Source organism: Antechinus flavipes, chromosome X, assembly GCF_016432865.1.
Source record: "Antechinus flavipes isolate AdamAnt ecotype Samford, QLD, Australia chromosome X, AdamAnt_v2, whole genome shotgun sequence".
Classification (NCBI taxonomy): Eukaryota; Metazoa; Chordata; class Mammalia; order Dasyuromorphia; family Dasyuridae; genus Antechinus; species Antechinus flavipes.
In genome coordinates, this window is record NC_067404.1 from 80,735,612 (window position 1) to 80,762,861 (window position 27,250).

The 27,250-nt window shown below is 53.4% G+C and overlaps 2 long non-coding RNA genes across 72 annotated transcripts in view; one reads left to right on the forward strand and one right to left on the reverse strand.

Annotated features, from left to right (window-relative positions):
* LOC127542873 (uncharacterized) overlaps positions 1-27,250 on the reverse strand; it is a 32,454-nt gene that overhangs the window by 3,846 nt on the left and 1,358 nt on the right. For 3 of the 22 annotated variants that reach the window (XR_007948890.1, XR_007948891.1, XR_007948884.1), the window contains exons 2-4: positions 15,158-16,807; positions 6,262-6,349; positions 1,499-2,806 (exon numbers count right to left, since the gene is read on the reverse strand). This is a non-coding gene — a long non-coding RNA (uncharacterized LOC127542873). Of the gene's footprint in view, positions 1-78; positions 1,107-1,162; positions 1,411-1,442; positions 2,895-4,267; positions 4,619-5,009; positions 6,350-6,948; positions 7,350-7,405; positions 7,654-10,107; positions 10,196-12,448; positions 12,537-15,157; positions 16,808-27,250 lie in introns of those variants that run through there. The other 19 variants (XR_007948894.1, XR_007948895.1, XR_007948887.1 and 16 more) reach the window with 17 other exon arrangements.
* The window catches only part of LOC127542868 (uncharacterized), a 67,345-nt gene that overhangs the window by 2,310 nt on the left and 37,785 nt on the right, over positions 1-27,250 (forward strand). For 13 of the 50 annotated variants that reach the window (XR_007948837.1, XR_007948846.1, XR_007948854.1 and 10 more), the window contains exons 1-7: positions 5,806-5,903; positions 10,922-11,388; positions 12,505-12,672; positions 15,294-16,574; positions 18,080-18,543; positions 20,161-20,585; positions 20,922-21,813. This is a non-coding gene — a long non-coding RNA (uncharacterized LOC127542868). Of the gene's footprint in view, positions 1-1,204; positions 1,299-1,622; positions 1,691-2,658; positions 2,751-2,900; positions 3,031-3,396; positions 3,531-4,680; positions 4,811-5,133; positions 5,904-6,037; positions 6,318-6,379; positions 6,486-7,597; positions 7,710-8,847; positions 8,970-9,103; positions 9,272-9,896; positions 9,996-10,164; positions 10,332-10,921; positions 11,389-11,500; positions 11,965-12,504; positions 12,673-13,676; positions 14,589-14,957; positions 15,126-15,293; positions 16,575-17,318; positions 17,375-17,961; positions 18,972-20,160; positions 20,586-20,921; positions 21,926-22,093; positions 22,262-22,705; positions 22,874-23,709; positions 23,925-24,766; positions 25,103-26,050; positions 26,331-27,250 lie in introns of those variants that run through there. The other 37 variants (XR_007948871.1, XR_007948870.1, XR_007948869.1 and 34 more) reach the window with 33 other exon arrangements.

Below are 27,250 nucleotides of genomic sequence, written 5' to 3' on the forward strand. Positions count from 1 at the left end.
AACACCCCAAGTAACCATAAATCCCTGGTGAAGCTCCGGGTGAAGAAAGGCCTTTGCGATCACAACCAAGCAAGGTCCCAGCTGCAGCTCCAGGGTGGAGAGAGGCCTTTGCCATCATAACAAAGCAGAGGTCTCGGCTAGAGCTCCAGGTTGGAGAGAGGCCTTTGTCACCTTAAAGTAGAGGTCCCTCTGAAGCTCCAGTTTGAAGAACAACACTTGCCATCACAAGTAACCAGAAGTGCCTGCTGCAGCTCCAGGGTGAAGACCAGCACTTGCCATCACAAAGAGGCAGAAGTCCCTGCTGCAGCTCCAGGGTGAAGACCAGCACTTGCCATCACAACCAAGCAGAAGTCCCTGCTGCAGCTCCAGGGTGAAGATCAGCAGGTGTCATCACAAGGAAGCAGAAGTCCCTGCTGCAGCTCCAGGGTGAAGACCAGCACTTGCCATCACAACGAAGCAGAAGTCCCTGCTGCAGCTCCAGGGTGAAGACCAGCACTTGCCATCACAAGGAAGCAGAAGTCCCTGCTGCAGCTCCAGGGTGAAGACCAGCACTTGCCATCACAACGAAGCAGAAGTCCCTGCTGCAGCTCCAGGGTGAAGATCAGCACTTGCCATCACAACGAAGCAGAAGTCTCTGCTGCAGCTCCAGGGTGAAGACCAGCACTTGCCATCACAACGAAGCAGAAGTCCCTGCTGCAGCTCCAGGGTGAAGATCAGCACTTGCCATCACAAGTAACCAGAAGTCCCTGCTGCAGCTCTAGGGTGAAGACCAGCACTTGCGATCACAATTAATCAGAAGTCCCTGCTGCAGCTCCAGGGTGAAGACCAGCACATGCCATCACTAGTAACCAGAAGTCCCTGCTGCAGCTACAGGGTGAAGACCAGCACTTGCCATCACAAGTAACCAGTAGTCCCAGCAGCAGCTCTTGGGTGGAGAGAGACCTTTCCTATCACAACCAGGTTGAGGTCCCAGCTGCAGCTGCGATGGGACAACACTAGCCATCCCAAGTAACCACAAGTCCCTGCTATAGTTTTCCGGTGGAGAGAAGCCTTTGGCATCACAAAAAAGCAAAGGGCCCAGCTGCAGCTGTAGGGTGGAGAGAGGCCTTTGCCATCACAACTAAGTAAAGATCCCTGCTGGAGTTCTAGGGTGGAGAGAGACCTTTGCCATCACAACCAGGCTGAGGTCTCTGCTGCAGCTACCATTCAAAGCACAACGCTTGATATCCCAAGTAACCACAAGTCCCTGGTGACGCTCCGGGGTGGAGAAAGTCCTTTGCGATCGCAACCAAGCAGAGGTCCCAGCTGCAGCTCCAGGTTAGAGAGAGGCCATTGCCATCACAAAAAAGCAGAGGTCTGACATGCAGTTCCAGTCTGAAGAACAACACGTGCAATCCCAAGTAACCAGACCTCTCTGCTGCAGCTGTAGGGTGGAGAGAGACCTTTGCCATCACACCAAAGCAAAGGTCCCTGCTGCAGCTCTAGGGTGGACAGAGACCTTTGCCATCACAACCAGGCAGAGGTCTCTGCTGCAGCTACCATTCAAAGCACAACACTTAACACCCCAAGTAACCATAAATCCCTGGTGAAGCTCCGGGGTGGAGAAAGGCCTTTGTGATCACAACCAAGCAGAGGTCCCAGCTGCAGCTCCAGGGTGGAGAGAGGCCTTTGCCATCATAACAAAGCAGAGGTCTCGGCTAGAGTTCCGGTTTGGAGAGAGGCCTTTGTCACCTTAAATAAGAGGTCCCTCTGAAGCTCCAGTTTGAAGAACAACACTTGCCATCATAAGAAACCAGAAGTCCCTGCTGCAGCTCCAGGGTGAAGACCAGCACTCCCCATCACAAGTAATCAGAAGTCCCTCCTGCTGCTCCAGGGTGAAGACCAGCACTTGCCATCACAAGTAATCAGATGTCCCTGCTCCTGCTCCAGGGTGAAGATCAGCACTTGCCATCACAATAAAGCAGAAGTCCCTGCTGCAGCTCCAGGGTGAAGACCAGCACTTGCCATCACAAGTAACCAGAAGTCCCTGCTGCAACTCCAGGGTGAAGACCAGCACTTGCCATCACAAGTAATCAGAAGTCCCTGCTGCAGTTCTAGGGTGAAGACCAGCACTTGCCATCACAAGTAACCAGAAGTCCCTGCTGCTGCTCCAGGGTGAAGACCAGCACTTGCCACCACAAGTAACCAGAAGTCCCTGCTGCAGCTCCAGGGTGAAGACCAGCACTTGCCATCACAAGGAAGCAGAAGTCCCTGCTGCAGCTCCAGGGTGAAGACCAGCACTTGCCATCACAAGGAAGCAGAAGTCCCTGCTGCAGCTCCAGTTTGAAGACCAACACTTGCCACCACAAGTAACCAGAAGTCCCTGCTGCAGCTCCAGGGTGAAGACCAGCACTTGCCATCACAAGGAAGCAGAAGTCCCTGCTGCAGCTCCAGGGGGAAGACCAGCACTTGCCATCACAACGAAGCAGAAGTCCCTGCTGCAGCTCCAGGGTGAAGACCAGCACTTGCCATCACAAGGAAGCAGAAGTCCCTGCTGCAGCTCCAGTTTGAAGACCAACACTTGCCACCACAAGTAACCAGAAGTCCCTGCTGCTGCTCCAGGGTGAAGATCAGCAGGTGTCATCACAAGAAAGCAGAAGTCCCTGCTGCAGCTCCAGTGTGAAGAAGACCAATTGCCATCACAAATAACCAGTATTCCCAGCTGCAGCTCCGGGGTGGAGAGAGTCCTTTGCCATCACAACAAAGCAGAGGTCTGACATGCAGTTCCAGTCTGAAGAACAACACGTGCAATCCCAAGTAACCAGACCTCTCTCCTGCAGCTGTAGGGTGGAGAGAGGCCTTTGCCATCACACCAAAGCAAAGGTCCCTGCTGCAGCTCTAGGGTGGAGAGAGACCTTTGCCATCACAACCAGGCAGTTTTCTCTGCTGCAGCTACCATTCAAAGCACAACACTTAACACCCCAAGTAACCATAAATCCCTGGTGAAGCTCCGGGGTGGAGAAAGGCCTTTGCGATCACAACCAAGCAGAGGTCCCAGCTGCAGCTCCAGGGAGGAGAGAGGCCTATGCCATCATAACAAAGCAGAAGCCCCGGCTGCAGCTCCGGGTTCGAGAGAGGCCTTTGTCATCTTAAAGTAGATGTGCCTCTGTAGCTCCAGTTTGAAGACCAGCACTTGCCACCACAAGTAACCAGAAGTCCCTACTGCAGCTCCAGGGTGAAGACCACCACTTGCCATCACAATGAAGCAGAAGTCCCTGCTGCAGCTCCAGGGTGAAGACCAGCACTTGCCATCACAACCAAGCAGAAGTCCCTGCTGCAGCTCCAGGGTGAAGACCAGCACTTGCCATCACAACCAAGCAGAAGTCCCTGCTGCTGCTCCAGGGTGAAGATCAGCAGGTGCCATCACAAAAAAGCAGAAGTCCCTGCTGCAGCTGCAGCGTGAAGAAGACCAATTGCCATCACAAGTAACCAGTATTCCCAGCTGCAGCTCCGGGGTGGAGAGAGTCCTTTGCCATCACAATAAAGCAGAGGTCCCAGCTGCAGCTGCCATTCGAAGAACAACACTACCCATCCCAAGTAACCAGAAATCCCTGATATACTTCTCGGGTGGAGAGAGGCCTTTGCCACCACAACCAGACAGAGGTCTCTGCTGCAGCTACCATTCAAAGCACAACACTTAACACCCCAAGTAACCATAAATCCCTGGTGAAGCTCCGGGATGGAGAAAGGCCTTTACGATCACAAACAAGCAGAGGTCCCAGCTGCAGATCCAGGGTGGAGAGAGGCCTTTGCCATCATAACAAAGCAGAAGCCCCGGCTGCAGCTCCGGGATCGAGAGAGGCCTTTGTCATCTTAAATTAGACGTGCCTCTGTAGTTCCAGTTTGAAGAACAACACTTGCCATCACAAGTAACCAGAAGTCCCTACTGCAGCTCCAGGGTGAAGACCACCACTTGCCATCACAAAGAGGCAGAAGTCCCTGCTGCAGCTCCAGGGTGAAGAACATTACTTGCCATCGAAACGAAGCAGAAGTCCCTGCTGCAGCTCCAGGGTGAAGACCAGCACTTGCCATCACAAGTATTCAGAAGTCCCTCCTGCTGCTCCAGGGTGAAGACCAGCACTTGCCATCACAAGTAATCAGATGTCCCTGCTCCTGCTCCAGGGTGAAGATCAGCACTTGCCATCACAACGAAGCAGAAGTCCCTGCTGCAGCTCCAGGGTGAAGACCAGCACTTGCCATCACAAGAAACCAGAAGTCCCTGCTGCAGCTCCAGGGTGAAGACCGGCACTTGCCATCACAGCGAAGCAGAAGTCCCTGCTGCAGCTCCAGGGTGAAGACCAGCACTTGCAATCACAAAGAAGCAGAAGTCCCTGCTGCAGCTACAGGGTGAAGACCAGCACTTGCCATCACAAGTAACCAGTAGTCCCAGCAGCAGCTCTTGGGTGGAGAGAGACCTTTCCTATCACAACCAGGTTGAGGTCCCAGCTGCAGCTGCGATGGGACAACACTAGCCATCCCAAGTAACCACAAGTCCCTGCTATAGTTTTCCGGTGGAGAGAAGCCTTTGGCATCACAAAAAAGCAAAGGGCCCAGCTGCAGCTGTAGGGTGGAGAGAGGCCTTTGCCATCACAACTAAGTAAAGATCCCTGCTGGAGTTCTAGGGTGGAGAGAGACCTTTGCCATCACAACCAGGCTGAGGTCTCTGCTGCAGCTACCATTCAAAGCACAACGCTTGATATCCCAAGTAACCACAAGTCCCTGGTGACGCTCCGGGGTGGAGAAAGTCCTTTGCGATCGCAACCAAGCAGAGGTCCCAGCTGCAGCTCCAGGTTAGAGAGAGGCCATTGCCATCACAAAAAAGCAGAGGTCTGACATGCAGTTCCAGTCTGAAGAACAACACGTGCAATCCAAGTAACCAGACCTCTCTGCTGCAGCTGTAGGGTGGAGAGAAGCCTTTGCCATCACACCAAAGCAAAGGTCCCTGCTGCAGCTCTAGGGTGGACAGAGACCTTTGCCATCACAACCAGGCAGAGGTCTCTGCTGCAGCTACCATTCAAAGCACAACACTTAACACCCCAAGTAACCATAAATCCCTGGTGAAGCTCCGGGGTGGAGAAAGGCCTTTGTGATCACAACCAAGCAGAGGTCCCAGCTGCAGCTCCAGGGTGGAGAGAGGCCTTTGCCATCATAACAAAGCAGAGGTCTCGGCTAGAGTTCCGGTTTGGAGAGAGGCCTTTGTCACCTTAAATAAGAGGTCCCTCTGAAGCTCCAGTTTGAAGAACAACACTTGCCATCATAAGAAACCAGAAGTCCCTGCTGCAGCTCCAGGGTGAAGACCAGCACTCCCCATCACAAGTAATCAGAAGTCCCTCCTGCTGCTCCAGGGTGAAGACCAGCACTTGCCATCACAAGTAATCAGATGTCCCTGCTCCTGCTCCAGGGTGAAGATCAGCACTTGCCATCACAATAAAGCAGAAGTCCCTGCTGCAACTCCAGGGTGAAGACCAGCACTTGCCATCACAAGTAATCAGAAGTCCCTGCTGCAGTTCTAGGGTGAAGACCAGCACTTGCCATCACAAGTAACCAGAAGTCCCTGCTGCAGCTCCAGGGTGAAGATCAGTACTTGCCATCACAAGGATGCAGAAGTCCCTGCTGCAGCTCCAGGGTGAAGATCAGCACTTGCCATCACAAGTAACCAGAAGTCCCTGCTGCTGCTCCAGGGTGAAGACCAGCACTTGCCATCACAAGGAAGCAGAAGTCCCTGCTGCAGCTCCAGTTTGAAGACCAACACTTGCCACCACAAGTAACCAGAAGTCCCTGCTGCAGCTCCAGGGTGAAGACCAGCACTTGCCATCACAAGGAAGCAGAAGTCCCTGCTGCTGCTCCAGGGTGAAGATCAGCAGGTGTCATCACAAGAAAGCAGAAGTCCCTGCTGCAGCTCCAGTGTGAAGAAGACCAATTGCCATCACAAATAACCAGTATTCCCAGCTGGAGCTCCGGGGTGGAGAGAGTCCTTTTCCATCACAATAAAGCACAGGTCCCAGCTGCAGCTGCCATTCGAAGAACAACACTAGCCATCCCAAGTAACCAGAAATCCCTGATATACTTCTCGGGTGGAGAGAGGCCTTTGCCACAAGAAAAAAGCAGAGGTCCCAGCTGCAGCTCCAGGGTGGAGAGAGGCCATTGCCATCACAACAAGGTAGAGGTCTGACATGCAGTTCCTGTCTGAAGAACAACACGTGCAATCCCAAGTAACCAGACCTCTCTGCTGCAGCTGTAGGGTGGAGAGAGGCCTTTGCCATCACACCAAAGCAAAGGTCCCTGCTGCAGCTCTAGGGTGGAGAGAGACCTTTGCCATCACAACCAGGCAGAGGTCTCTGCTGCAGCTACCATTCAAAGCACAACACTCAACACCCCAAGTAACCATAAATCCCTGGTGAAGCTCCGGGGTGAAGAAAGGCCTTTGCGATCACAACCAAGCAGAGGTCCCAGCTGCACCTCCAGGGTGGAGAGAGGCCTTTGCCATCATAACAAAGCAGAGGTCTCGGCTAGAGCTCCAGGTTGGAGAGAGGCCTTTGTCACCTTAAAGTAGAGGTCCCTCTGAAGCTCCAGTTTGAAGAACAACACTTGCCATCACAAGTAACCAGAAGTGCCTGCTGCAGCTCCAGGGTGAAGACCAGCACTTGCCATCACAACCAAGCAGAAGTCCCTGCTGCAGCTCCAGGGTGAAGATCAGCAGGTGTCATCACAAGGAAGCAGAAGTCCCTGCTGCAGCTCCAGGGTGAAGACCAGCACTTGCCATCACAACGAAGCAGAAGTCCCTGCTGCAGCTCCAGGGTGAAGACCAGCACTTGCCATCACAAGGAAGCAGAAGTCCCTGCTGCAGCTCCAGGGTGAAGACCAGCACTTGCCATCACAACGAAGCAGAAGTCCCTGCTGCAGCTCCAGGGTGAAGATCAGCACTTGCCATCACAAGTAACCAGAAGTCCCTGCTGCAGCTCTAGGGTGAAGACCAGCACTTGCGATCACAATTAATCAGAAGTCCCTGCTGCAGCTCCAGGGTGAAGACCAGCACATGCCATCACTAGTAACCAGAAGTCCCTGCTGCAGCTACAGGGTGAAGACCAGCACTTGCCATCACAAGTAACCAGTAGTCCCAGCAGCAGCTCTTGGGTGGAGAGAGACCTTTCCTATCACAACCAGGTTGAGGTCCCAGCTGCAGCTGCGATGGGACAACACTAGCCATCCCAAGTAACCACAAGTCCCTGCTATAGTTTTCCGGTGGAGAGAAGCCTTTGGCATCACAAAAAAGCAAAGGGCCCAGCTGCAGCTGTAGGGTGGAGAGAGGCCTTTGCCATCACAACTAAGTAAAGATCCCTGCTGGAGTTCTAGGGTGGAGAGAGACCTTTGCCATCACAACCAGGCTGAGGTCTCTGCTGCAGCTACCATTCAAAGCACAACGCTTGATATCCCAAGTAACCACAAGTCCCTGGTGACGCTCCGGGGTGGAGAAAGTCCTTTGCGATCGCAACCAAGCAGAGGTCCCAGCTGCAGCTCCAGGTTAGAGAGAGGCCATTGCCATCACAAAAAAGCAGAGGTCTGACATGCAGTTCCAGTCTGAAGAACAACACGTGCAATCCCAAGTAACCAGACCTCTCTGCTGCAGCTGTAGGGTGGAGAGAAGCCTTTGCCATCACACCAAAGCAAAGGTCCCTGCTGCAGCTCTAGGGTGGACAGAGACCTTTGCCATCACAACCAGGCAGAGGTCTCTGCTGCAGCTACCATTCAAAGCACAACACTTAACACCCCAAGTAACCATAAATCCCTGGTGAAGCTCCGGGGTGGAGAAAGGCCTTTGTGATCACAACCAAGCAGAGGTCCCAGCTGCAGCTCCAGGGTGGAGAGAGGCCTTTGCCATCATAACAAAGCAGAGGTCTCGGCTAGAGTTCCGGTTTGGAGAGAGGCCTTTGTCACCTTAAATAAGAGGTCCCTCTGAAGCTCCAGTTTGAAGAACAACACTTGCCATCATAAGAAACCAGAAGTCCCTGCTGCAGCTCCAGGGTGAAGACCAGCACTCCCCATCACAAGTAATCAGAAGTCCCTCCTGCTGCTCCAGGTGAAGACCAGCACTTGCCATCACAAGTAATCAGATGTCCCTGCTCCTGCTCCAGGGTGAAGATCAGCACTTGCCATCACAATAAAGCAGAAGTCCCTGCTGCAGCTCCAGGGTGAAGACCAGCACTTGCCATCACAAGTAACCAGAAGTCCCTGCTGCAACTCCAGGGTGAAGACCAGCACTTGCCATCACAAGTAATCAGAAGTCCCTGCTGCAGTTCTAGGGTGAAGACCAGCACTTGCCATCACAAGTAACCAGAAGTCCTGCTGCAGCTCCAGGGTGAAGATCAGTACTTGCCATCACAAGGATGCAGAAGTCCCTGCTGCAGCTCCAGGGTGAAGATCAGCACTTGCCATCACAAGTAACCAGAAGTCCCTGCTGCTGCTCCAGGGTGAAGACCAGCACTTGCCACCACAAGTAACCAGAAGTCCCTGCTGCAGCTCCAGGGTGAAGACCAGCACTTGCCATCACAAGGAAGCAGAAGTCCCTGCTGCAGCTCCAGGGTGAAGACCAGCACTTGCCATCACAAGGAAGCAGAAGTCCCTGCTGCAGCTCCAGTTTGAAGACCAACACTTGCCACCACAAGTAACCAGAAGTCCCTGCTGCAGCTCCAGGGTGAAGACCAGCACTTGCCATCACAAGGAAGCAGAAGTCCCTGCTGCAGCTCCAGGGGGAAGACCAGCACTTGCCATCACAACGAAGCAGAAGTCCCTGCTGCAGCTCCAGGGTGAAGACCAGCACTTGCCATCACAAGGAAGCAGAAGTCCCTGCTGCAGCTCCAGTTTGAAGACCAACACTTGCCACCACAAGTAACCAGAAGTCCCTGCTGCTGCTCCAGGGTGAAGATCAGCAGGTGTCATCACAAGAAAGCAGAAGTCCCTGCTGCAGCTCCAGTGTGAAGAAGACCAATTGCCATCACAAATAACCAGTATTCCCAGCTGCAGCTCCGGGGTGGAGAGAGTCCTTTGCCATCACACCAAAGCAAAGGTCCCTGCTGCAGCTCTAGGGTGGAGAGAGACCTTTGCCATCACAACCAGGCAGTTTTCTCTGCTGCAGCTACCATTCAAAGCACAACACTTAACACCCCAAGTAACCATAAATCCCTGGTGAAGCTCCGGGGTGGAGAAAGGCCTTTGCGATCACAACCAAGCAGAGGTCCCAGCTGCAGCTCCAGGGAGGAGAGAGGCCTATGCCATCATAACAAAGCAGAAGCCCCGGCTGCAGCTCCGGGTTCGAGAGAGGCCTTTGTCATCTTAAAGTAGATGTGCCTCTGTAGCTCCAGTTTGAAGACCAGCACTTGCCACCACAAGTAACCAGAAGTCCCTACTGCAGCTCCAGGGTGAAGACCACCACTTGCCATCACAATGAAGCAGAAGTCCCTGCTGCAGCTCCAGGGTGAAGACCAGCACTTGCCATCACAACCAAGCAGAAGTCCCTGCTGCAGCTCCAGGGTGAAGACCAGCATTTGCCATGACAAGGAAGCAGAAGTCCCTGCTGCAGCTCCAGGGTGAAGACCAGCACTTGCAATCACAAGTAACCAGATGTCCCTGCTGCAGCTCCTCGGTGAAGACCAGCACTTGCTATTACAATGAAGCAGAAGTCCCTGCTGCAGCTCCAGGGTGAAGACCAGCACTTGCCATCACAAGTAACCAGAAGTCCCTGCTGCAGCTCCAGCGTGAAGAAGACCAATTGCCATCACAAATAACCAGTATTCCCAGCTGCAGCTCCGGGGTGGAGAGAGTCCTTTGCCATCACAATAAAGCAGAGGTCCCAGCTGCAGCTGCCATTCGAAGAACAACACTAGCCATCCCAAGTAACCAGAAATCCCTGATATACTTCTCGGGTGGAGAGAGGCCTTTGCCACAAGAAAAAAGCAGAGGTCCCAGCTGCAGCTCCAGGGTGGAGAGAGGCCATTGGCATCACAACAAAGCAGAGGTCTGACATGCAGTTCCAGTCTGAAGAACAACACGTACAATCCTAAGTAACCAGACCTCTCTGCTGCAGCTGTAGGGTGGAGAGAGGCCTTTGCCATCACACCAAAGCAAAGGTCCCTGCTGCAGCTCTAGGGTGGAGAGAGACCTTTGCCATCACAACCAGGTAGAGGTCTCTGCTGCAGCTACTATTCAAAGCACAACACTTAACACCCCAAGTAACCATAAATCCCTGGTGAAGTTCCGGGGTGGAGAAAGGCCATTGCGATCACAACCAAGCAGAGGTCCCAGCTGCAGCTCCAGGGTGGAGAGAGGCCTTTGCCATCATAACAAAGCAGAAGCCCCGGCTGCAGCTCCGGGTTCGAGAGAGGCCTTTGTCATCTTAAAGTAGACGTGCCACTGTAGCTCCAGTTTGAAGACCAGCACTTGCCATCACAAGTAATCAGAAGTCCCTGCTGCAGCTCCAGGGTGAAGACCAGCACTTGCCATCACAAGTAACCAGAAGTCCCTGCTGCAGCTCCAGGGTGAAGACCAGCACTTGCCATCACAAGGAAGCAGAAGTCCCTGCTGCAGCTCCAGGGGGAAGACCAGCACTTGCCATCACAACGAAGCAGAAGTCCCTGCTGCAGCTCCAGGGTGAAGACCAGCACTTGCCATCACAAGGAAGCAGAAGTCCCTGCTGCAGCTCCAGGGGGAAGACCAGCACTTGCCATCACAACGAAGCAGAAGTCCCTGCTGCAGCTCCAGGGTGAAGACCAACACTTGCCATCACAAGGAAGCAGAAGTCCCTGCTGCAGCTCCAGGGTGAAGACCAGCACTTGCCATCACAAGTAATCAGAAATCCCTGCTGCTGCTCTAGGGTGAAGATCAGCAGGTGTCATCACAAGAAAGCAGGAGTCCCTGCTGCATCTCCAGCTTGAAGAAGACCAATTGCCATCACAAATAACCAGTATTCCCAGCTGCAGCTCCGGGGTGGAGAGAGTCCTTTTCCGTCACAATAAAGCAGACGTCCAAGCTGCAGCTGCCATTCGAAGAACACTAGCCATCCCAAGTAACCAGAAATCCCTGATATACTTCTCGGGTGGAGAGAGGCCTTTGCCACAAGAAAAAAGCAGAGGTCCCAGCTGCAGCTCCAGGGTGGAGAGAGGCCATTGCCATCACAACAAAGCAGAGGTCTGACATGCAGTTCCAGTCTGAAGAACAACACGTGCAATCCCAAGTAACCAGACCTCTCTGCTGCAGCTGTAGGGTGGAGAGAGGCCTTTGCCATCACACCAAAGCAAAGGTCCCTGCTGCAGCTCTAGGGTGGAGAGAGACCTTTGCCATCACAACCAGGTAGAGGTCTCTGCTGCAGCTACTATTCAAAGCACAACACTTAACACCCCAAGTAACCATAAATCCCTGGTGAATCTCAGGGGTGGAGAAAGGCCTTTGCGATCACAACCAAGCAGAGGTCCCAGCTGCAGCTCCAGGGCGGAGAGAGGCCTTTGCCATCATAACAAAGCAGAAGCCCCGGCTGCAGCTCCGGGTTCGAGAGAGGCCTTTGTCATCTTAAAGTAGACGTGCCTCTGTAGCTCCAGTTTGAAGACCAGCACTTGCCATCACAAGTAACCAGTAGTCCCTACTGCACCTCCAGTGTGAAGACCAGCACTTGCCATCACAACGAAGAAGAAGACCCTGCTGCAGCTCCAGGGTGAAGACCAGCACTTGCCATCACAAGTAACCAGAAGTCCCTGCTGCAGCTCCAGGGTGAAGACCAGCACTTGCCATCACAAGTAACCAGAAGTCCCTGCTGCAGCTCCAGAGTGAAGACCAGCACTTGCCATCACTAGTAACCAGAAGTCCCTGCTGCTGCTCCAGGGTGAAGATCAGCACTTGCCATCACAACCAAGCAGAAGTCCCTGCTGCAGCTCCAAGGTGAAGAACAGCACTTGCCATCAGAAGTAACCAGAAGTCCCTGCTGCAACTCCAGGGTGAAGACCAGCACTTGCTATTACAATGAAGCAGAAGTCCCTACTGCAGCTCCAGGGTGAAGACCAGCACTTGCCATCACAAGTAACCAGAAGTCCCTGCTGCAGCTCCAGCGTGAAGAAGAACAATTGCCATCACAAATAACCAGTATTCCCAGCTGCAGCTCCGGGGTGGAGAGAGTCCTTTGCCATCACAATAAAGCAGAGGTCCCAGCTGCAGCTGCCATTCGAAGAACAACACTAGCCATCCCAAGTAACCAGAAATCCCTGATATACTTCTCGGGTGGAGAGAGGCCTTTGCCACAAGAAAAAAGCAGAGGTCCCAGCTGCAGCTCCAGGGTGGAGAGAGGCCATTGGCATCACAACAAAGCAGAGGTCTGACATGCAGTTCCAGTCTGAAGAACAACACGTATAATCCTAAGTAACCAGACCTCTCTGCTGCAGCTGTAGGGTGGAGAGAGGCCTTTGCCATCACACCAAAGCAAAGGTCCCTGCTGCAGCTCTAGGGTGGAGAGAGACCTTTGCCATCACAACCAGGTAGAGGTCTCTGCTGCAGCTACTATTCAAAGCACAACACTTAACACCCCAAGTAACCATAAATCCCTGGTGAAGTTCCGGGGTGGAGAAAGGCCATTGCGATCACAACCAAGCAGAGGTCCCAGCTGCAGCTCCAGGGTGGAGAGAGGCCTATGCCATCATAACAAAGCAGAAGCCCCGGCTGCAGCTCCGGGTTCGAGAGAGGCCTTTGTCATCTTAAAGTAGACGTGCCTCTGTAGCTCCAGTTTGAAGACCAGCACTTGCCATCACAAGTAACCAGAAGTCCCTGCTGCAGCTCCAGGGTGAAGACCAGCAATTGCCATCCCGACCAAGCAGAAGTCCCGGCTGCAGCTCCAGGGTGAAGACCAGCACTTGCCATCACAAGGAAGCAGAAGTCCCTGCTGCAGCTCCAGGGTGAAGACCAGCACTTGCCATCACAAGTAACCAGAAGTCCCTGCTGCAGCTCCAGGGTGAAGACCAGCACTTGCCATCACAAAGAGGCAGAAGTCCCTGCTGCAGCTCCAGGGTGAAGAACAGTACTTGCCATCACAAGGAAGCAGAAGTCCCTGCTGCAGCTCCAGGGTGAAGACTAGCACTTGCCATCACAACGAAGCAGAAGTCCCTGCTGCAGCTCCAGGGTGAAGACCAGCACTTGCCATCACAAGTAACCAGAAGTCCCTGCCGCAGCTCCAGCGTGAAGAAGACCAATTGCCATCACAAATAACCAGTATTCCCAGCTGCAGCTCCGGGGTGGAGAGCGTCCTTTTCCATCACAATAAAGCAGAGGTCCCAGCTGCAGCTGCCATTCGAAGAACAACACTAGCCATCCCAAGTAACCAGAAATCCCTGATATACTTCTCGGGTGGAGAGAGGCCTTTGCCACAAGAAAAAAGCAGAGGTCCCAGCTGCAGCTCCAGGGTGGAGAGAGGCCATTGCCATCACAACAAAGCAGAGGTCTGACATGCAGTTCCAGTCTGAAGAACAACACGTGCAATCCCAAGTAACCAGACCTCTCTGCTGCAGCTGTAGGGTGGTGAGAGGCCTTTGCCATCACACCAAAGCAAAGGTCCCTGCTGCAGCTCTAGGGTGGAGAGAGATCTTTGCCATCACAACCAGGTAGAGGTCTCTGCTGCAGCTACTATTCAAAGCACAACACTTAACACCCCAAGTAACCATAAATCCCTGGTGAAGTTCCGGGGTGGAGAAAGGCCATTGCGATCACAATCAAGCAGATGTCCCAGCTGCAGCTCCAGGGTGGAGAGAGGCCTATGCCATCATAACAAAGCAGAAGCCCCGGCTGCAGCTCCGGGTTCGAGAGAGGTCTTTGTCATCTTAAAGTAGATGTCCCTCTGTAGCTCCAGTTTGAAGACCAGCACTTGCCATCACAAGTAACCAGAAGTCCCTGCTCCAGCTCCAGGGTGAAGACCAGCACTTGCCATCACAACCAAGCAGAAGTCCCGGCTGCAGCTCCAGGGTGAAGACCAGCACTTGCCATCACAAGTAACCAGAAGTCCCTGCTGCAGCTCCAGGGTGAAGACCAGCACTTGCCATCACAAGTAACCAGAAGTCCCTGCTGCAGCTCCAGGGTGAAGACCAGCATTTGCCATCACAAGTAATCAGAAGTCCCTGCTGCTGCTCCAGGGTGAAGAACAGCACTTGCCATCACAACCAAGCAGAAGTCCCTTCTGCAACTCCAGGGTGAAGACCAGCACTTGCCATCACAAGTAACCAGAAGACCCTGCTGCAGCTCCAGGGTGAAGACCAGCACTTGCCATCACAAGTAACCAGAAGTCCCTGCTGCAGCTCCAGGGTGAAGACCAGCACTTGCCATCACAAGTAACCAGAAGTCCCTGCTGCAGCTCCAGGGTGAAGACCAGCACTTGCCATCACAAGGAAGCAGAAGTCCCTGCTGCAGCTCCAGGGTGAAGACCAGCACTTGCCATCACAACCAAGCAGAAGTCCCTGCTGCAGCTCCAAGGTGAAGAACAGCACTTGCCATCAGAAGTAACCAGAAGTCCCTGCTGCAGCGCCAGGGTGAAGACCAGCACTTGCCATCACACGTACGGAGAAGTCCCTACTGCAGCTCCAGGGTGAAGACCAGCACTTGCCATCACAAGTAATCAGAAGTCCCTGCTGCTGCTCTAGGGTGAAGATCAGCAGGTGTCATCACACGAAAGCAGAAGTCCCTGCTGCATCTCCAGCTTGAAGAAGACCAATGGCCATCACAAATAACCAGTATTCCCAGCTGAAGCTCCGGGGTGGAGAGAGTCCTTTTCCGTCACAATAAAGCAGACGTCCAAGCTGCAGCTGCCATTCGAAGAACACTAGCCATCCCAAGTAACCAGAAATCCCTGATATACTTCTCGGGTGGAGAGAGGCCTTTGCCACAAGAAAAAAGCAGAGGTCCCAGCTGCAGCTCCAGGGTGGAGAGAGGCCATTGCCATCAAAACAAAGCAGAGGTCTGACATGCAGTTCCAGTCTGAAGAACAACACGTGCAATCCCAAGTAACCAGACCTCTCTGCTGCAGCAGTAGGGTGGAGAGAGGCCTTTGCCATCACACCAAAGCAAAGGTCCCTGCTGCAGCTCTACGGTGGAGAGAGACTTTTGCCATCACAACCAGGCAGAGGTCTCTGCTGCAGCTACCATTCAAAGCACAACACTTAACACCCCAAGTAACCATAAATCCCTGGTGAAGCTCAGGGGTGGAGAAAGGCCTTTGCAATCACAACCAAGCAGAGGTCCCAGCTGCAGCTCCAGGGTGGAGAGAGGCCTTTGCCATCATAACAAAGCAGAAGCCCCGGCTGCAGCTCCGGGTTCGACAGAGGCCTCTGTCATCTTAAAGTAGACGTGCCTCTGTAGCTCCAGTTTGAAGACCAGCACTTGCCATCACAAGTAACCAGTAGTCCCTACTGCAGCTCCAGGGTGAAGACCAGCACTTGCCATCACAACGAAGAAGAAGTCCCTGCTGCAGCTGCAGGGTGAAGACCAGCACTTGCCATCACAAGTAACCAGAAGTCCCTGCTGCTGCTCCAGGGTGAAGATCAGCACTTGCCATCACAACCAAGCAGAAGTCCCTGCTGCAGCTCCAAGGTGAAGAACAGCACTTGCCATCAGAAGTAACCAGAAGTCCCTGCTGCAGCGCCAGGGTGAAGAGCAGCACTTGCCATCACACGTACGGAGAAGTCCCTGCTGCAGCTCCAGGGTGAAGACCAGCATTTGCAATCACAAGTAACCAGAAGTCACTGCTGCAGCTCCAGGGTGAAGACCAGCACTTGCCATCACAAAGAATCAGATGTCCCTGCTGCAGCTCCAGGGTGAAGACCAGCACTTGCCATCACAAGTAACCAGAAGTCCCTGCTGCAGCTCCAGGGTGAAGACCAGCACTTGCTATTACAATGAAGCAGAAGTCCCTGCTGCAGCTCCAGGGTGAAGACCAGCACTTGCCATCACAAGTAACCAGAAGTCACTGCTGCAGCTTCAGCGTGAAGAAGACCAATTGCCATCACAAATAACCAGTATTCCCAGCTGCAGCTCCGGGGTGGAGAGAATCCTTTTCCGTCACAATAAAGCAGACGTCCAAGCTGCAGCTGCCATTCGAAGAACACTAGCCATCCCAAGTAACCAGAAATCCCTGATATACTTCTCGGGTGGAGAGAGGCCTTTGCCACAAGAAAAAAGCAGAGGTCCCAGCTGCAGCTCCAGGGTGGAGAGAGGCCATTGCCATCACAACAAAGCAGAGGTCTGACATGCAGTTCCAGTCTGAAGAACAACACGTGCAATCCCAAGTAACCAGACCTCTCTGCTGCAGCTGTAGGGTGGAGAGAGGCCTTTGCCATCACACCAAAGCAAAGGTCCCTGCTGCAGCTCTAGGGTGGAGAGAGACCTTTGCCATCACAACCAGGTAGAGGTCTCTGCTGCAGCTACTATTCAAAGCACAACACTTAACACCCCAAGTAACCATAAATCCCTGGTGAAGCTCAGGGGTGGAGAAAGGCCTTTGCGATCACAACCAAGCAGAGGTCCCAGCTGCAGCTCCAGGGCGGAGAGAGGCCTTTGCCATCATAACAAAGCAGAAGCCCCGGCTGCAGCTCCGGGTTCGACAGAGGCCTCTGTCATCTTAAAGTAGACGTGCCTCTGTAGCTCCAGTTTGAAGACCAGCACTTGCCATCACAAGTAACCAGTAGTCCCTACTGCAGCTCCAGGGTGAAGACCAGCACTTGCCATCACAAGTAACCAGAAGTCCCTGCTGCAGCTCCAGGGTGAAGACCAGCACTTGCCATCACAAGTAACCAGAAGTCCCTGCTGCAGCTCCAGGGTGAAGACAAGCACTTGCCATCACAAGTAACCAGAAGTCCCTGCTGCAGCTCCAGGGTGAAGACCAGCATTTGCCATCACAAGTAATCAGAAGTCCCTGCTGCTGCTCCAGGGTGAAGAACAGCACTTGCCATCACAACCAAGCAGAAGTCCCTTCTGCAACTCCAGGGTGAAGACCAGCACTTGCCATCACAAGTAACCAGAAGACCCTGCTGCAGCTCCAGGGTGAAGACCAGCACTTGCCATCACAAGTAACCAGAAGTTCCTGCTGCAGCTCCAGGGTGAAGACCAGCACTTGCCATCACAAGTAACCAGAAGTCCCTGCTGCAGCTCCAGGGTGAAGACCAGCACTTGCCATCACAAGGAAGCAGAAGTCCCTGCTGCAGCTCCAGGGTGAAGACCAGCACTTGCCATCACAACCAAGCAGAAGTCCCTGCTGCAGCTCCAAGGTGAAGAACAGCACTTGCCATCAGAAGTAACCAGAAGTCCCTGCTGCAGCGCCAGGGTGAAGACCAGCACTTGCCATCACACGTACGGAGAAGTCCCTACTGCAGCTCCAGGGTGAAGACCAGCACTTGCCATCACAAGTAATCAGAAGTCCCTGCTGCTGCTCTAGGGTGAAGATCAGCAGGTGTCATCACACGAAAGCAGAAGTCCCTGCTGCATCTCCAGCTTGAAGAAGACCAATGGCCATCACAAATAACCAGTATTCCCAGCTGCAGCTCCGGGGTGGAGAGAGTCCTTTTCCGTCACAATAAAGCAGACGTCCAAGCTGCAGCTGCCATTCGAAGAACACTAGCCATCCCAAGTAACCAGAAATCCCTGATATACTTCTCGGGTGGAGAGAGGCCTTTGCCACAAGAAAAAAGCAGAGGTCCCAGCTGCAGCTCCAGGGTGGAGAGAGGCCATTGCCATCAAAACAAAGCAGAGGTCTGACATGCAGTTCCAGTCTGAAGAACAACACGTGCAATCCCAAGTAACCAGACCTCTCTGCTGCAGCAGTAGGGTGGAGAGAGGCCTTTGCCATCACACCAAAGCAAAGGTCCCTGCTGCAGCTCTACGGTGGAGAGAGACTTTTGCCATCACAACCAGGCAGAGGTCTCTGCTGCAGCTACCATTCAAAGCACAACACTTAACACCCCAAGTAACCATAAATCCCTGGTGAAGCTCAGGGGTGGAGAAAGGCCTTTGCAATCACAACCAAGCAGAGGTCCCAGCTGCAGCTCCAGGGTGGAGAGAGGCCTTTGCCATCATAACAAAGCAGAAGCCCCGGCTGCAGCTCCGGGTTCGACAGAGGCCTCTGTCATCTTAAAGTAGACGTGCCTCTGTAGCTCCAGTTTGAAGACCAGCACTTGCCATCACAAGTAACCAGTAGTCCCTACTGCAGCTCCAGGGTGAAGACCAGCACTTGCCATCACAACGAAGAAGAAGTCCCTGCTGCAGCTGCAGGGTGAAGACCAGCACTTGCCATCACAAGTAACCAGAAGTCCCTGCTGCAGCTCCAGGGTGAAGACCAGCATTTGCTATCACAAGTAATCAGAAGTCCCTGCTGCTGCTCCAGGGTGAAGATCAGCACTTGCCATCACAACCAAGCAGAAGTCCCTGCTGCAGCTCCAAGGTGAAGAACAGCACTTGCCATCAGAAGTAACCAGAAGTCCCTGCTGCAGCGCCAGGGTGAAGAGCAGCACTTGCCATCACACGTACGGAGAAGTCCCTGCTGCAGCTCCAGGGTGAAGACCAGCATTTGCAATCACAAGTAACCAGAAGTCACTGCTGCAGCTCCAGGGTGAAGACCAGCACTTGCCATCACAAAGAATCAGATGTCCCTGCTGCAGCTCCAGGGTGAAGACCAGCACTTGCCATCACAAGTAACCAGAAGTCCCTGCTGCAGCTCCAGGGTGAAGACCAGCACTTGCTATTACAATGAAGCAGAAGTCCCTGCTGCAGCTCCAGGGTGAAGACCAGCACTTGCCATCACAAGTAACCAGAAGTCACTGCTGCAGCTTCAGCGTGAAGAAGACCAATTGCCATCACAAATAACCAGTATTCCCAGCTGCAGCTCCGGGGTGGAGAGAATCCTTTTCCGTCACAATAAAGCAGACGTCCAAGCTGCAGCTGCCATTCGAAGAACACTAGCCATCCCAAGTAACCAGAAATCCCTGATATACTTCTCGGGTGGAGAGAGGCCTTTGCCACAAGAAAAAAGCAGAGGTCCCAGCTGCAGCTCCAGGGTGGAGAGAGGCCATTGCCATCACAACAAAGCAGAGGTCTGACATGCAGTTCCAGTCTGAAGAACAACACGTGCAATCCCAAGTAACCAGACCTCTCTGCTGCAGCTGTAGGGTGGAGAGAGGCCTTTGCCATCACACCAAAGCAAAGGTCCCTGCTGCAGCTCTAGGGTGGAGAGAGACTTTTGCCATCACAACCAGGTAGAGGTCTCTGCTGCAGCTACTATTCAAAGCACAACACTTAACACCCCAAGTAACCATAAATCCCTGGTGAAGCTCAGGGGTGGAGAAAGGCCTTTGCGATCACAACCAAGCAGAGGTCCCAGCTGCAGCTCCAGGGCGGAGAGAGGCCTTTGCCATCATAACAAAGCAGAAGCCCCGGCTGCAGCTCCGGGTTCGACAGAGGCCTCTGTCATCTTAAAGTAGACGTGCCTCTGTAGCTCCAGTTTGAAGACCAGCACTTGCCATCACAAGTAACCAGTAGTCCCTACTGCAGCTCCAGGGTGAAGACCAGCACTTGCCATCACAAGTAACCAGAAGTCCCTGCTGCAGCTCCAGGGTGAAGACCAGCACTTGCCATCACAAGTAACCAGAAGTCCCTGCTGCAGCTCCAGGGTGAAGACCAGCACTTGCCATCACAAGTAACCAGAAGTCCCTGCTGCAGCTCCAGGGTGAAGACCAGCACTTGCCATCACAAGTAATCAGAAGTCCCTGCTGCTGCTCCAGGGTGAAGAACAGCACTTGCCATCACAACCAAGCAGAAGTCCCTTCTGCAACTCCAGGGTGAAGACCAGCACTTGCCATCACAAGTAACCAGAAGACCCTGCTGCAGCTCCAGGGTGAAGACCAGCACTTGCCATCACAAGTAACCAGAAGTCCCTGCTGCAGCTCCAGGGTGAAGACCAGCACTTGCCATCACAAGTAACCAGAAGTCCCTGCTGCAGCTCCAGGGTGAAGACCAGCACTTGCCATCACAAGGAAGCAGAAGTCCCTGCTGCAGCTCCAGGGTGAAGACCAGCACTTGCCATCACAACCAAGCAGAAGTCCCTGCTGCAGCTCCAAGGTGAAGAACAGCACTTGCCATCAGAAGTAACCAGAAGTCCCTGCTGCAGCGCCAGGGTGAAGACCAGCACTTGCCATCACACGTACGGAGAAGTCCCTACTGCAGCTCCAGGGTGAAGACCAGCACTTGCCATCACAAGTAATCAGAAGTCCCTGCTGCTGCTCTAGGGTGAAGATCAGCAGGTGTCATCACACGAAAGCAGAAGTCCCTGCTGCATCTCCAGCTTGAAGAAGACCAATGGCCATCACAAATAACCAGTATTCCCAGCTGCAGCTCCGGGGTGGAGAGAGTCCTTTTCCGTCACAATAAAGCAGACGTCCAAGCTGCAGCTGCCATTCGAAGAACACTAGCCATCCCAAGTAACCAGAAATCCCTGATATACTTCTCGGGTGGAGAGAGGCCTTTGCCACAAGAAAAAAGCAGAGGTCCCAGCTGCAGCTCCAGGGTTGAGAGAGGCCATTGCCATCAAAACAAAGCAGAGGTCTGACATGCAGTTCCAGTCTGAAGAACAACACGTGCAATCCCAAGTAACCAGACCTCTCTGCTGCAGCAGTAGGGTGGAGAGAGGCCTTTGCCATCACACCAAAGCAAAGGTCCCTGCTGCAGCTCTACGGTGGAGAGAGACTTTTGCCATCACAACCAGGCAGAGGTCTCTGCTGCAGCTACCATTCAAAGCACAACACTTAACACCCCAAGTAACCATAAATCCCTGGTGAAGCTCAGGGGTGGAGAAAGGCCTTTGCAATCACAACCAAGCAGAGGTCCCAGCTGCAGCTCCAGGGTGGAGAGAGGCCTTTGCCATCATAACAAAGCAGAAGCCCCGGCTGCAGCTCCGGGTTCGACAGAGGCCTCTGTCATCTTAAAGTAGACGTGCCTCTGTAGCTCCAGTTTGAAGACCAGCACTTGCCATCACAAGTAACCAGTAGTCCCTACTGCAGCTCCAGGGTGAAGACCAGCACTTGCCATCACAACGAAGAAGAAGTCCCTGCTGCAGCTGCAGGGTGAAGACCAGCACTTGCCATCACAAGTAACCAGAAGTCCCTGCTGCAGCTCCAGGGTGAAGACCAGCATTTGCTATCACAAGTAATCAGAAGTCCCTGCTGCTGCTCCAGGGTGAAGATCAGCACTTGCCATCACAACCAAGCAGAAGTCCCTGCTGCAGCTCCAAGGTGAAGAACAGCACTTGCCATCAGAAGTAACCAGAAGTCCCTGCTGCAGCGCCAGGGTGAAGAGCAGCACTTGCCATCACACGTACGGAGAAGTCCCTGCTGCAGCTCCAGGGTGAAGACCAGCATTTGCAATCACAAGTAACCAGAAGTCACTGCTGCAGCTCCAGGGTGAAGACCAGCACTTGCCATCACAAAGAATCAGATGTCCCTGCTGCAGCTCCAGGGTGAAGACCAGCACTTGCCATCACAAGTAACCAGAAGTCCCTGCTGCAGCTCCAGGGTGAAGACCAGCACTTGCTATTACAATGAAGCAGAAGTCCCTGCTGCAGCTCCAGGGTGAAGACCAGCACTTGCCATCACAAGTAACCAGAAGTCACTGCTGCAGCTTCAGCGTGAAGAAGACCAATTGCCATCACAAATAACCAGTATTCCCAGCTGCAGCTCCGGGGTGGAGAGAGTCCTTTTCCATCACAATAAAGCAGAGGTCCAAGCTGCAGCTGCCATTCGAAGAACAACACTAGCCATCCCAAGTAACCAGAAATCCCTGATATACTTCTCGGGTGGAGAGAGGCCTTTGCCACAAGAAAAAAGCAGAGGTCCCAGCTGCAACTCCAGGGTGGAGAGAGGCCATTGCCATCACAACAAAGCAGAGGTCTGACATGCAGTTCCAGTCTGAAAAACAACACGTGCAATCCCAAGTAACCAGACCTCTCTGCTGCAGCTGTAGGGTGGAGAGAGGCCTTTGCCATCACACCAAAGCAAAGGTCCCTGCTGCAGCTCTAGGGTGGAGAGAGACCTTTGCCATCACAACCAGGTAGAGGTCTCTGCTGCAGCTACTATTCAAAGCACAACACTTAATACCCCAAGTAACCATAAATCCCTGGTGAAGTTCCGGGGTGGAGAAAGGCCATTGCGATCACAACCAAGCAGAGGTCCCAGCTGCAGCTCCAGGGAGGAGAGAGGCCTATGCCATCATAACAAAGCAGAAGCCCCGGCTGCAGCTCCGGGTTCGAGAGAGGCCTTTGTCATCTTAAAGTAGATGTCCCTCTGTAGCTCTAGTTTGAAGACCATCACTTGCCATCACAAGTAACCAGAAGTCCCTGCTGCAGCTCCAGGGTGAAGACCAGCACTTGCCATCACAACGAAGCAGAAGTCCCTGCTGCAGCTCCAGCGTGAAGAAGACCAATTGCCATCACAAACAACCAGTATTCCCAGCTGCAGCTCCGGGGTGGAGAGAGTCCTTTTCCGTCACAATAAAGCAGACGTCCAAGCTGCAGCTGCCATTCGAAGAACAACACTAGCCATCCCAAGTAACCAGAAATCCCTGATATACTTCTCGGGTGGAGAGAGGCCTTTGCCACAAGAAAAAAACAGAGGTCCCAGCTGCAGCTCCAGGGTGGAGAGAGGCCATTGGCATCACAACAAAGCAGAGGTCTGACATGCAGTTCCAGTCTGAAGAACAACACGTACAATCCTAAGTAACCAGACCTCTCTGCTGCAGCTGTAGGGTGGAGAGAGGCCTTTGCCATCACACCAAAGCAAAGGTCCTTGCTGCAGCTCTAGGGTGGAGAGAGACTTTTGCCATCACAACCAGGCAGAGGTCTCTGCTGCAGCTACCATTCAAAGCACAACACTTAACACCCCAAGTAACCATAAATCCCTGGTGAAGCTCAGGGGTGGAGAAAGGCCTTTGCGATCACAACCAAGCAGAGGTCCCAGCTGCAGCTCCAGGGTGGAGAGAGGCCTATGCCATCATAACAAAGCAGAAGCCCCGGCTGCAGCTCCGGGTTCGAGAGAGGCCTTTGTCATCTTAAAGTAGATGTGCCTCTGTAGCTCCAGTTTGAAGACCAGCACTTGCCATCACAAGTAACCAGAAGTCCCTGCTGCAGCTCCAGGGTGAAGACCAGCAATTGCCATCCCGACCAAGCAGAAGTCCCGGTTGCAGCTCCAGGGTGAAGACCAGCACTTGCCATCACAAGGAAGCAGAAGTCCCTGCTGCAGCTCCAGGGTGAAGACCAGCACTTGCCATCACAAGTAACCAGAAGTCCCTGCTGCAGCTCCAGGGTGAAGACCAGCACTTGCCATCACAACCAAGCAGAAGTCCCTGCTGCAGCTCCAGGGTGAAGACCAGCAATTGTCATCACAAGGAAGCAGAAGTCCCTGCTGCAGCTCCAGGGTGAAGACCAGCACTTGCCATCACAACGAAGCAGAAGTCCCTGCTGCAGCTCCAGGGTTAAGACCAGCACTTGCCATCACAAGTAACCAGAAGTCCCTGCTGCAGCTCCAGCGTGAAGAAGAACAATTTCCATCACAAATAACCAGTATTCCCAGCTGCAGCTCCGGGGTGGAGAGAGTCCTTTGCCATCACAATAAAGCAGAGGTCCCAGCTGCAGCTGCCATTCGAAGAACAACACTAGCCATCCCAAGTAACCAGAAATCCCTGATATACTTCTCGGGTGGAGAGAGGCCTTTGCCACAAGAAAAAAGCAGAGGTCCCAGCTGCAGCTCCAGGGTGGAGAGAGGCCTTTGCCATCACACCAAAGCAAAGGTCCCTGCTGCAGCTCTAGGGTGGAGAGAGACTTTTGCCATCACAAACAGGCAGAGGTCTCTGCTGCAGCTACCATTCAAAGCACAACACTTAACACCCCAAGTAACCATAAATCCCTGGTGAAGCTCAGGGGTGGAGAAAGGCCTTTGCGATCACAACCAAGCAGAGGTCCCAGCTGCAGCGCCAGGGTGGAGAGAGGCCTTTGCCATCATAACAAAGCAGAAGCCCCGGCTGCAGCTCCGGGTGCGACAGAGGCCTCTGGCATCTTAAAGTAGACGTGCCTCTGTAGCTCCAGTTTGAAGAACAACACTTGCCATCACAAGTAACCAGAAGTCCTTGCTGCAGCTCCAGGGTGAAGACCAGCACTTGCCATCACAACGAAGAAGAAGTCCCTGCTGCAGCTCCAGGGTGAAGACCAGCACTTGCCATCACAAGTAACCAGAAGTCCCTGCTGCAGCTCCAGGGTGAAGACCAGCACTTGCCATCACAACCAAGCAGAAGTCCCTGCTGCAGCTCCAGGGTGAAGACCAGCAATTGCCATCACAAGGAAGCAGAAGTCCCTGCTGCAGCTCCAGGGTGAAGACCAGCACTTGCCATCACAACGAAGCAGAAGTCCCTGCTGCAGCTCCAGGGTGAAGACCAGCACTTGCCATCACAAGTAAGCAGAAGTCCCTGCTGCAGCTCCAGCGTGAAGAAGATCAATTGCCATCACAAACAACCAGTATTCCCAGCTGCAGCTCCGGGGTGGAGAGAGTCCTTTTCCGTCACAATAAAGCAGACGTCCAAGCTGCAGCTGCCATTCGAAGAACACTAGCCATCCCAAGTAACCAGAAATCCCTGATATACTTCTCGGGTGGAGAGAGGCCTTTCCCACAAGAAAAAAGCAGAGGTCCCAGCTGCAGTTCCAGGGTGGAGAGAGGCCATTGCCATCAAAACACAGCAGAGGTCTGACATGCAGTTCCAGTCTGAAGAACAACACGTGCAATCCCAAGTAACCAGACCTCTCTGCTGCAGCAGTAGGGTGGAGAGAGGCCTTTGCCATCACACCAAAGCAAAGGTCCCTGCTGCAGCTCTAGGGTGGAGAGAGACTTTTGCCATCACAACCAGGCAGAGGTCTCTGCTGCAGCTACCATTCAAAGCACAACACTTAACACCCCAAGTAACCATAAATCCCTGGTGAAGCTCAGGGGTGGAGAAAGGCCTTTGCGATCACAACCAAGCAGAGGTCCCAGCTGCAGCGCCAGGGTGGAGAGAGGCCTTTGCCATCATAACAAAGCAGAAGCCCCGGCTGCAGCTCCGGGTTCGACAGAGGCCTCTGTCATCTTAAAGTAGACGTGCCTCTGTAGCTCCAGTTTGAAGAACAACACTTGCCATCACAAGTAACCAGAAGTCCTTGCTGCAGCTCCAGGGTGAAGACCAGCACTTGCCATCACAACGAAGAAGAAGTCCCTGCTGCAGCTCCAGGGTGAAGACCAGCACTTGCCATCACAAGTAACCAGAAGTCCCTGCTGCAGCTCCAGGGTGAAGACCAGCACTTGCCATCACAAGTAACCAGAAGTCCCTGCTGCAGCTCCAGGGTGAAGACCAGCATTTGCTATCACAAGTAATCAGAAGTCCCTGCTGCTGCTCCAGGGTGAAGATCAGCACTTGCCATCACAACCAAGCAGAAGTCCCTGCTGCAGCTCCAAGGTGAAGAACAGCACTTGCCATCAGAAATAACCAGAAGTCCCTGCTGCAGCGCCAGGGTGAAGACCAGCACTTGCCATCACACGTACGGAGAAGTCCCTGCTGCAGCTCCAGGGTGAAGACCAGCATTTGCAATCACAAGTAACCAGAAGTCCCTGCTGCAGCTCCAGGGTGAAGACCAGCACTTGCCATCACAAGTAACCAGAAGACCCTGCTGCAGCTCCAGGGTGAAGACCAGCACTTGCTATTACAATGAAGCAGAAGTCCCTGCTGCAGCTCCAGGGTGAAGACCAGCACTTGCCATCACAAGTAACCAGAAGTCCCTGCTGCACCTCCAGGGTTAAGACCAGCACTTGCCATCACAAGTAACCAGAAGTCCCTGCTGCAGCTCCAGCGTGAAGAAGAACAATTGCCATCACAAATAACCAGTATTCCCAGTTGCAGCTCCGGGGCGGAGAGAGTCCTTTTCCATCACAATAAAGCAGAGGTCCCAGCTGCAGCTGCCATTCGAAGAACAACACTAGCCATCCCAAGTAACCAGAAATCCCTGATATACTTCTCGGGTGGAGAGAGGCCTTTGCCACAAGAAAAAAGCAGAGGTCCCAGCTGCAGCTCCAGGGTGGAGAGAGGCCATTGCCATCACAACAAAGCAGAGGTCTGACATGCAGTTCCAGTCTGAAGAACAACACGTGCAATCCCAAGTAACCAGACCTCTCTGCTGCAGCTGTAGGGTGGAGAGAGGCCTTTGCCATCACAACTAGGCAGAGGTCTCTGCTGCAGCTACCATTCAAAGCCCAACACTTAACACCCCAAGTAACCATAAATCCATGGTGAAGCTCCGGGGTGGAGAAAGGCCATTGCTATCACAACCAAGCAGAGGTCCCAGCTGCAGCTGTAGGGTGGAGAGAGGCCTTTGCCATCATAACAAAGCAGAAGCCCCGGCTGCAGCTCCGGGTTGGAGAGAGGCCTTTGTCACCTTAAAGTAGAGGTCCCTCTGAAGCTCCAGTTTGAAGAACAACACTTGCCATCACAAGTAACCAGAAGTCCCTACTGCAGCTCCAGGGTGAAGACCACCACTTGCCATCACAAAGAGGCAGAAGTCCCTGCTGCAGCTCCAGGGTGAAGAACAGTACTTGCCATCACAACGAAGCAGAAGTCCCTGCTGCAGCTCCAGGGTGAAAACCAGCACTTGCCATCACAAGTATTCAGAAGTCTCTCCTGCTGCTCCAGGTTGAAGACCAGCACTTGCCATCACAAGTAATCAGATGTCCCTGCTCCTGCTCCAGGGTGAAGATCAGCACTTGCCATCACAACGAAGCAGAAGTCCCTGCTGCAGCTCCAGGGTGAAGACCAGCACTTGCCATCACAAGTAACCAGAAGTCCCTGCTGCAGCTCCAGGGTGAAGACCAGCACTTGCCATCACAACCAAGCAGAAGTCCCTGCTGCAGCTCCAGGGTGAAGACCAGCACTTGCCATCACAAGTAAGCAGAAGTCCCTGCTGCAGCTCCAGGGTTAAGACCAGCACTTGCCATCACAAGTAACCAGAAGTCCTTGCTGCAGCTCCAGGGTGAAGACCAGCACTTGCCATCACAACGAAGAAGAAGTCCCTGCTGCAGCTCCAGGGTGAAGACCAGCACTTGCCATCACAAGTAACCAGAAGTCCCTGCTGCAGCTCCAGGGTGAAGAC